This window comes from Electrophorus electricus, chromosome 13, assembly GCF_041902795.1.
Source record: "Electrophorus electricus isolate QZ-2024a chromosome 13, ASM4190279v1, whole genome shotgun sequence".
NCBI lineage: Eukaryota > Metazoa > Chordata > Actinopteri > Gymnotiformes > Gymnotidae > Electrophorus > Electrophorus electricus.
In genome coordinates, this window is record NC_137509.1 from 3,492,658 (window position 1) to 3,501,174 (window position 8,517).

Here is an 8,517-nt window from a genome sequence, read left to right on the forward strand (position 1 = left end):
ACATGCTTATACTTTAACTGAGAACATAGAAATACTGTAGAGTTTGGCTGCACTTGTGTCTCTCACCAGCAAAGGGAGACATTTTCCAGACCTGTAATGTTACTCCTTTTTTCTTGAGGACTGCTTCCTCAATAATGACATGCACACAGGGATGTTTAAAACAAGCAGTGCTTTAATCAGTTAATTGTCACATATATAAAAGAAAGAGCAGTAATCTAGCACTGCTGTGATAATGTGATCATATCAGTTCATAATATAGAAAATTGTCTTGAACTGATAAAGCTGCAGCATCTCAAGAGAAGCCTCTTTTTCTCTCTGTACATTATTAATGCTAGCTAGTGAACTGCAAGCAAAATATCTAGAACAGAGAAACAGAATTAATAGAAATGAAGCATTCCTGGTATATTAAAACCAATAGTACCTTAGTAAGAGCTCTCCAACCCTGTACATTAAAAGCAGAAAATAATTAGGCCTACCATAGCTCATACTTAGCATGTGGTCATACACACAAACTAACTCAGCAGTGCGCAGACAGCATTGCTATTTTTGATAAAGTGAAGAAGATAATTGTAACGTCTGTGACGTTGGCGGCTCAGAGGAAGCGAGAGGCGGGGTTGCGAAAAAGTGCTATTTATTCTCCATCAGGCTTTCAACGATGGATGCACTTAACAAAACACAAAACAGAAATAATAATCTTCTTCAGTGGAAATGCAGAGACTCTTCTTGACTGAAGTGTCGTAGGACCATTAATGTGCAGCCCCATCTCCTGGGATCTGTAGGTTTAAATAAAGGTGGAAGCAATAAGGGAACAGGTGAACACTAATCCGTATTCTGGAGATTGTGTGCGGAGCAGGTAAGAGGTTTGAGCCCTAGCAGGAGTGGGCGTGTCCCTCCTGCTAGCCGGCCAATCAACCGTGACACTTGACTGACCAAACGTAATCACTTGAAATGACTCAAACAGTGTCTATGTGCAAATGATTTACATTCGTAAAGTATGTCACATATGAACAAATTACTTTGTGTAGTGATTAGAACTAGTGGTGGATGAAAAAAAAACAAAAACAACTACAGATATTTGTGGTAAAATATTACTGCCAATTAAATACTACGTAGGCAGTTGTCTGGTATGGACCTCTGTTCCATTTCTCCTCATTAATAGTGATATGTACAGCTAATAACAGGTATCATAACTCATAGTCTTAAAGGTTGAAAACATGCCTTATTGAGGCAAGCAAAATGGAGGAATAGCTTGCTTCTTTTGTTCCAGAAATGTAATAAATCAGGACATGAGGAAGATGACGAATTGTGTGACACTTTCAAGATTTTTTGAAGATTTTTCCAAACATACTTAGCTTGAGTGAGTTCTTGTGTGTCCAAGCAGTTGGGCTGCTGCTAAACATGTCAAAGCAAATTAGTTAAATAAAATGTGTGGAGTGGATGAATTAATATTTAGGCAGCTCACTAAAACTCAAGGTCAAGGTCAGAAAACTCCTCACACTGCATGCAGTGATCCATCCAAGATCCAAAATCCAAAGATTATACTACAACCTGAAAGACAGGGAAGGACCCTACAAAGTGTAAAATGCATTGTCCAAGTTGACACATGAAACATCTATGAATACATAGAAACATTGAACCCCAAATGTGAGCTGGGGACATGTATATCATATATGTATATCTTAGAATGTACCACTTACAGATAACACAGGTGAATGATATAAGACAATCCTACCAATGGCTGGAAGAGGCAGGACTGAAGGACATGCTGGTAAGAACAGAATACACTAAGAAACTCAACCAAGTGATGGGGATCATATACAGCAATATATGCAAGAAATATGAGCTGGACACCCCAAGTCCTAATAGTAAGATCCACAGAGAATGGAGGGAAACAACCAAGATCCAGTGGAATCTCTAGCCAAGAACTTATTTTAATAAAGAGATCTAAAAATGTCTTGATCCTTTAAAGCAGTGGTTGAAAAACTCATCATTAAAAGGCCAGAGTAGCTACAGGTTATATATCATCTAAGAGGGTGTGACCTTTGTATATATGACTTCCACAGTGACACACTGTGAGCTTGTGTAAAGCTTTGTGGTTGGCTAGTGCACTGTGTATTTCTCAGTGTGTACAAAGAGCCCTCAGATCAGTCTGAATGGTTGATCATCCCTGCAGTAGCATAAGAGGAAACAAAGACATCAGCATGTAGAGGGTCAGCCTGCCACATTGCAGTTTGGAGAGCCACATCGATGAACCACTTCCTTTTCTGCAGCTCTTACCACTTCTGGACTTTGAACATGCATGAACAAAAAGGTCAAATCATCCAAACTGGAACAGTAGAAATACATTTTTACACAGAAGTATAACAATGTATAAAGGGTCTCATTAGCTCTTGCAGCAGGTCATGTAAATTATCTGTGTGATGTAAAGACAACTAAGGATGACCAGAGAGGGCTGAGCAGTCTGCATCATAAAACTCAATAAAATAACATGTAATCCACTAGAAAAGCTGTAAAGAAAGCAAACATATTCTCCTGTTTGTCTAAGATGAAACCCAGTGTGCAGCGTAGACTGTTATTGAAAACCAAGCCAGTCTCTGATGTGCTCACACCTCCAGACAACACAAATAAAAATATGTGGGTTAAGATGCCATCATGTTGTTCCTTAGGTAAACCTGCTTTTGTTTCAATGACTTTGTTGGTCATTGAATGTCACGTTGGCATCTTTTGTTGTAGATTGTGCACTTTTATTTTAGAATTAACTTTTGTTCCTTTCTTTGAGCATTTCAGTTGGAGACCTCCTTTATCTGCATGTCCATGACAGAGGGGTCCATGACATCGTCCATGACAGAGGGGTCAGGTTTACGCACCGTTAGGTTTTCCCTTTCTCCATTCTGATGTCACTTTTCCATTACATTATTAAAATGTTGTATTTAAGTGTCTTAGTAAGTAGATAGGTAGTAGGATATGTACAAAAAACATAATGAATAATCCATATTTTGACAATTTTATTAGTACGATTACTTATCAAACAAAACTTTAACACAATTAGTTTGACACAATTATAGATTCTGGCTAATGAGAACAAAGTGTATGTATCCAGACAACATTCACACAGCACACTAAAGTAAATGCTTTAGTTCTTCCCAAACATTGTACTACACTGCAATGTCCTTATTTTGCAATAAAACTGTTGCCACTCTCATATCACCTTTCCATTACTGCATAAACTTCTATATTTCAGTGTCTTAGAGCTTGACCGTATACTACACATAATGTTTTATTCAGTGTAGATTTGTAGTGTTATTTAAACTGTACATTGTTATTCAAGGTAAAGCACTGAACTCACACACCTGTGGGGTTTAAATAGTCGTGCCAATAATGAGTTACAGGTGAGGGTGGTCATTGAAATGTGTACTGTGTGTGCTGTGTGGGTCTGGGATGGTATCAGCCAAGGCATGACATCTCTTTAGAATGATAGCTGTGTCTTTTTCCATAATGTATCATTTATCTTGCCATTAATAACATGGATGATATTGGAAAATATCACATATAAGATTTGTTTTCACTATAGCACTTCTATTTTAATATACGTCCAAATTCAAACACATAATTGAAGTTGATTAATATTAAGGCTACATGCTGATTCTTGATCTGATACTACAGAGACACAACAGTGTAGAACCTAAACTAAATCACCAAAATACAAACTGAAGTTTTTACACACTATAGATACAGATCACCTTTAACAACACAAGTTCAGGGGAGGGTCTGGTGTAGAGTTTTTATTACTACTTATCTGAGTCTTTGGCTACATAATAGTATTGGTTTATGCGGAGGCTCCTAATTTCAGTTAAGGCTTCTCCACATTCTGTTTCTCTGTTCATTAAACACTTAGATTCTTCCACTTGTGGCTGTGACCAACAAGCTGGAGGAGTGGCTCTAACAGATCTCAGAACTGACAACATCGATTTGATGTTGCACAATCCTAGGAACAGAAAAAATACACCAAAAAGCAAAAATTTGTTTAGTTTAATTAATGTTGTTCTTATGACTAAACAAATTCAAACATTTATAAACAAGTGATGGTTCTTATAACGCACATACAGCATGTTACTCATTACTTAATGGATTTATATTATTGAGCCATAATCTTGTAATGAAACGATGCTAATTTTTGTTTAATCGTTTAATCACCTTTAATTAACAGTCAATGCAATGCACTGTGGGTACAGCCAAAAAAAAGTTATACTGTAGTTATTGGGCAACTTGTATGTTGCTGCTTTGCATCACTGCATGCTACTATGTTTAAGAAAATGAATTCCCAAATTCAGCCAGACAGTGGTGCGCTGAAACTATTTAAGGTGGTTATAACATTGGTTCACAGTGCACATGTTTGCACTGTCTAGTAAATGACACCTGGACAGGAGGGAGCTCCGCCCCCTGGATCAGACGGGTTTACCAGAACAGAGAAAGAGAGAGGAAGTCAGCAAGGGCAAGCCGTAGGTAGTAAAGGAGGCTAGTCTGGTTTCACACTGTATATAACATGAACCTACATTTTTCTAGCACCATATAAAAGTACCCAAAGCAACTTTTACACCAAGTCAACACACCGGTGAGAAGCAGAAGCCAATTACACACAGTGTACTCTCAACCAGAGTCCAGAAACCACAGCCTTGGGGGGACTGAATCAGGCACAGGAAGAGGAGAGAGGACAACAACCAAGACCAAACACCATCTGAGCATACAGGCATACAGTTATACACAAACACACACACACACACACACACAATAACTCATTGCACTGGTATGTAACTAATCAAGATCTTCAGTAGCCTCTGTAGAGAAATGACTGTAATAAATTTTACTAGATGGTACATCTCCAGGACCAATACTGGACACCCCTGGTTTAAGAGTTCCTATACAATATAATTGTTATAGAGTAGTCATTATGGTTATGTAATGGCTATTATGTAAATACATGTTTTAAGAACTCAATTTAATAAAGAGATATAAAAATGTTTTGATCCTTTAAAGCAGTGGTTGAAAAACACATCATTAAAAGGCCAGAGTAGTTACAGGTTATATATCATCTAAGAGGGTGTGACCTTTGTATATATGACTTCCACAGTGACACACTGTGAGCTTGTGTAAAGTTTTGTGGTTGACTAGTGCACTGTGTATTGCTCAGTGTGCACAAAGAGCCCTCAGATCAGTCTGAATGGTTGATCATCCCTGCAGTAGCATAAGAGGAAACAAAGACATCAGCATGTAGAGGGTCAGCCTGCCACATTGCAGTTTGGAGAGCCACATCGATGAACCATTTCCTTTTCTGCAGCTCTTACCACTTCTGGACTTTGAACATGCATGAACAAAAAGGTCAAATCATCCAAACTGGAAAGGCAGAAATGCATTTTTACACAGAAGTATAACAATGTATAAAGGGTCTCCTTATCTTTCACAGCAGGTCAGGTCAATTATCTGTGTGATGTAAAGACAGCAACTAAGGCTGACCAGAGAGGGCTGAGCAGTCTGCATTATAAAACTCAATAAAATAACACTAATCCACTAGAAAAGCTGTAAAGAAAGCAAACATATTCTCCTAAGATATTTGTCTAATTGAAATCCAGTGTGCAGTGTAAACTCTGTTATTGAAAACAAGGTGCACACACCTCGAGACACCACCTATAAAAGTATTGCAGTATACATTTGCTTCACAACAGATTGCACGCATGTTGCTGACATTTATTTATGCTTGTTCATCCTCTACTTCAGATACTTTTAGATTAAGAGATATCAGACCATGGTAAATGACACTCACTGAGTGAGGAAGTGTTTTTTTTTTCACTTTTCTCCCTCATCTCTTACAAGCTGCAGCAGGGACCTTCATCAACAGAACAGTGATAAAGACACAGAGAGCCTTTTTATGAATGTCGTATTATACTCTGGAGCATTGCTTCTTCTTGAGGTTTCAAACCTAAATATACTGCATGATGTGAATGTCTTAATGAGTTACATTGAAGTTCTTAATAAGCCAACATCTTAATCAATGCATTTCAAACTTTGAAACAATTAATTAAATGATTTATTAGCATTAATAATGTTAGAAATTAACAAATGGACAACTGTTGCTATTCTAACTTTTAACAATGTTATTAGTTCAGAGAGGTTTACTTCTCGTACTTTTTTGTTGGATTGAGATGTAATTTCTGCTGGTCTGTGGTGCAACACACAATAACAGTACAGCAGTACAAAAGACTACATACATGTGAATGTACTACACAACATTGACCAACAAGTACAGAAACAGCAGGATATCAAATCTATACAGGAGCAGGATGGAGGCGAGTATCTGTAGTAGCAGGATGGGGGTGCGTGTCTGTAGTAGCAGGATGGGGAGAGTATCTGTAGTAGCAGGATGGGGGTGAGTGTCTGTAGTAGCAGGATGGGGAGAGTGTCTGTAGTAGCAGGATGGGGGTCAGTGTCTGTAGTAGCAGGATGGGGGTGAGTGTCTGTAGTAGCAGGATGGGGGTGAGTGTCTGTAGTAGCAGGATGGGGAGAGTGTTTGTAGTAGCAGGATGGGGGTGAGTGTCTGTAGTAGCAGGATGGGGGTGCGTGTCTGTAGTAGCAGGATGGGGAGAGTATCTGTAGTAGCAGGATGGGGGTGAGTGTCTGTACTGTCTCTAACTACAGTGCCTCTAATGGCATAACAGTCCACAAGATAAAGTGCAGGTGTAAAACAGGGATCATGTTCACTTAGCGCTGGGTGATGGGCTGAGTTTTGATGGTCCAGGTGAATGTAAGAGGTAACAGCGGGTTCAGTAGTCTGACTGCATCTGGGCAGAAGCTGCTGTGGAGTTTAGCAGTGGTGGCATGGACACCTCTGCTGTAAGACAAGAGGGTGGAGAGACTGTGGGTGGGGTGGGAGAGATCGTCCACAGTGCTGGAGGGTGGAGAGACTGTGGGTGGGGTGGGAGAGATCGTCCACAGTGCTGGAGGGTGGAGAGACTGTGGGTGGGGTGGGAGAGATCGTCCACAGTGCTGGAGGGTGGAGAGACTGTGGGTGGGGTGGGAGAGATCGTCCACAGTGATGGAGGGTGGAGAGGCTGTGGGGGGGGTGGGAGAGATCGTCCACAGTACTGGAGGGTGGAGAGACTGTGGGTGGGGTGGGAGAGATCGTCCACAGTGATGGAGGGTGGAGAGACTGTGGGTGGGGTGGGAGAGACCATCCACAGTGATGGAGGGTGGAGAGACTGTGGGTGGGGTGGGAGAGATCGTCCACAGTGATGGAGGGTGGAGAGACTGTGGGTGGGGTGGGAGAGATCGTCCACAGTGATGGAGGGTGGAGAGACTGTGGGTGGGGTGGGAGAGATCGTCCACAGTACTGGAGGGTGGAGAGACTGTGGGTGGGGTGGGAGAGATCGTCCACAGTGATGGAGGGTGGAGAGACTGTGGGTGGGGTGGGAGAGATCGTCCACAGTGATGGAGGGTGGAGAGACTGTGGGTGGGGTGGGTGTAGGTGTCTCAGTGCTATTACCCTGCCGACTGCTACCGGCATCCGGCAGCACTGAGCATGTGTACTTGTGTTTATGTTGTTCTTGTGTTTATTGTCATATGTCACCTCAGGTGGTGTGTGTTGGTCATTAGCAATTACACCATCATGATGTTCATTATTTAAACCTGCTTTTGTTTCTATGACCTTGTCGGTCATTGAATGTTATGTTGGCATCTTTTACACTTTTATATTAGATTTCATTTTTCTTCCTTTCATTGAACATTTCAGCTGGAGACCTGCACCTCTGCTTCCTCCTTTGTTATCTGCATGTTCTTGGTCCGTGACAGCAGGATTAGGTTACGCACCGCTAGTTCTTCCCCGTACATAATATACTCATTTGTATCAAAGATAAAACACAATCAATACATAATCCATATTTTTGACTATTTTATTTGTACGATTGCATGATTATCAAACAAGACTTTTGTTTGACACAATAACAGATTCTGACTAATGTGAACACAGTGACAGTGTGCTTTAATTCTTTCCAAATATTGCACTACACTGCACCTTAATTTACAATAAAATTTTTGCCATTCTGATGTCACTTTTACATTAGATTATTAAAAGGTTGTATTTAAGTGTCTTAATAGGTAGATAGGTAATAATTATGAGTAGGACATGTCCAAAAACATGATGAATACATAATCCATATTTTGACAATTTTATTAGTGCAATTATTTATCATACAAAACTTTAGTTTGACAATTATAGATTCTGGCTAATGAGAACAAAGTGTTTTTGTCCAGACAACATTCACACAGCACACTAAAGTAAATGCTTTATAGTATAGGTCTTCAACACGTTTACAATTCCTAATTATTCTGGATCAGACATTTTAGATGGCTTCTGTAAGACCCTTATACTAGTCAATCATGCTGTGAGTTTCACAACTCAAAGTCAGTCTTCCATTTCTAATAAGAACTCCATGTTTCATGGGGCCCTGTATGTGTTAAATGCTGTAT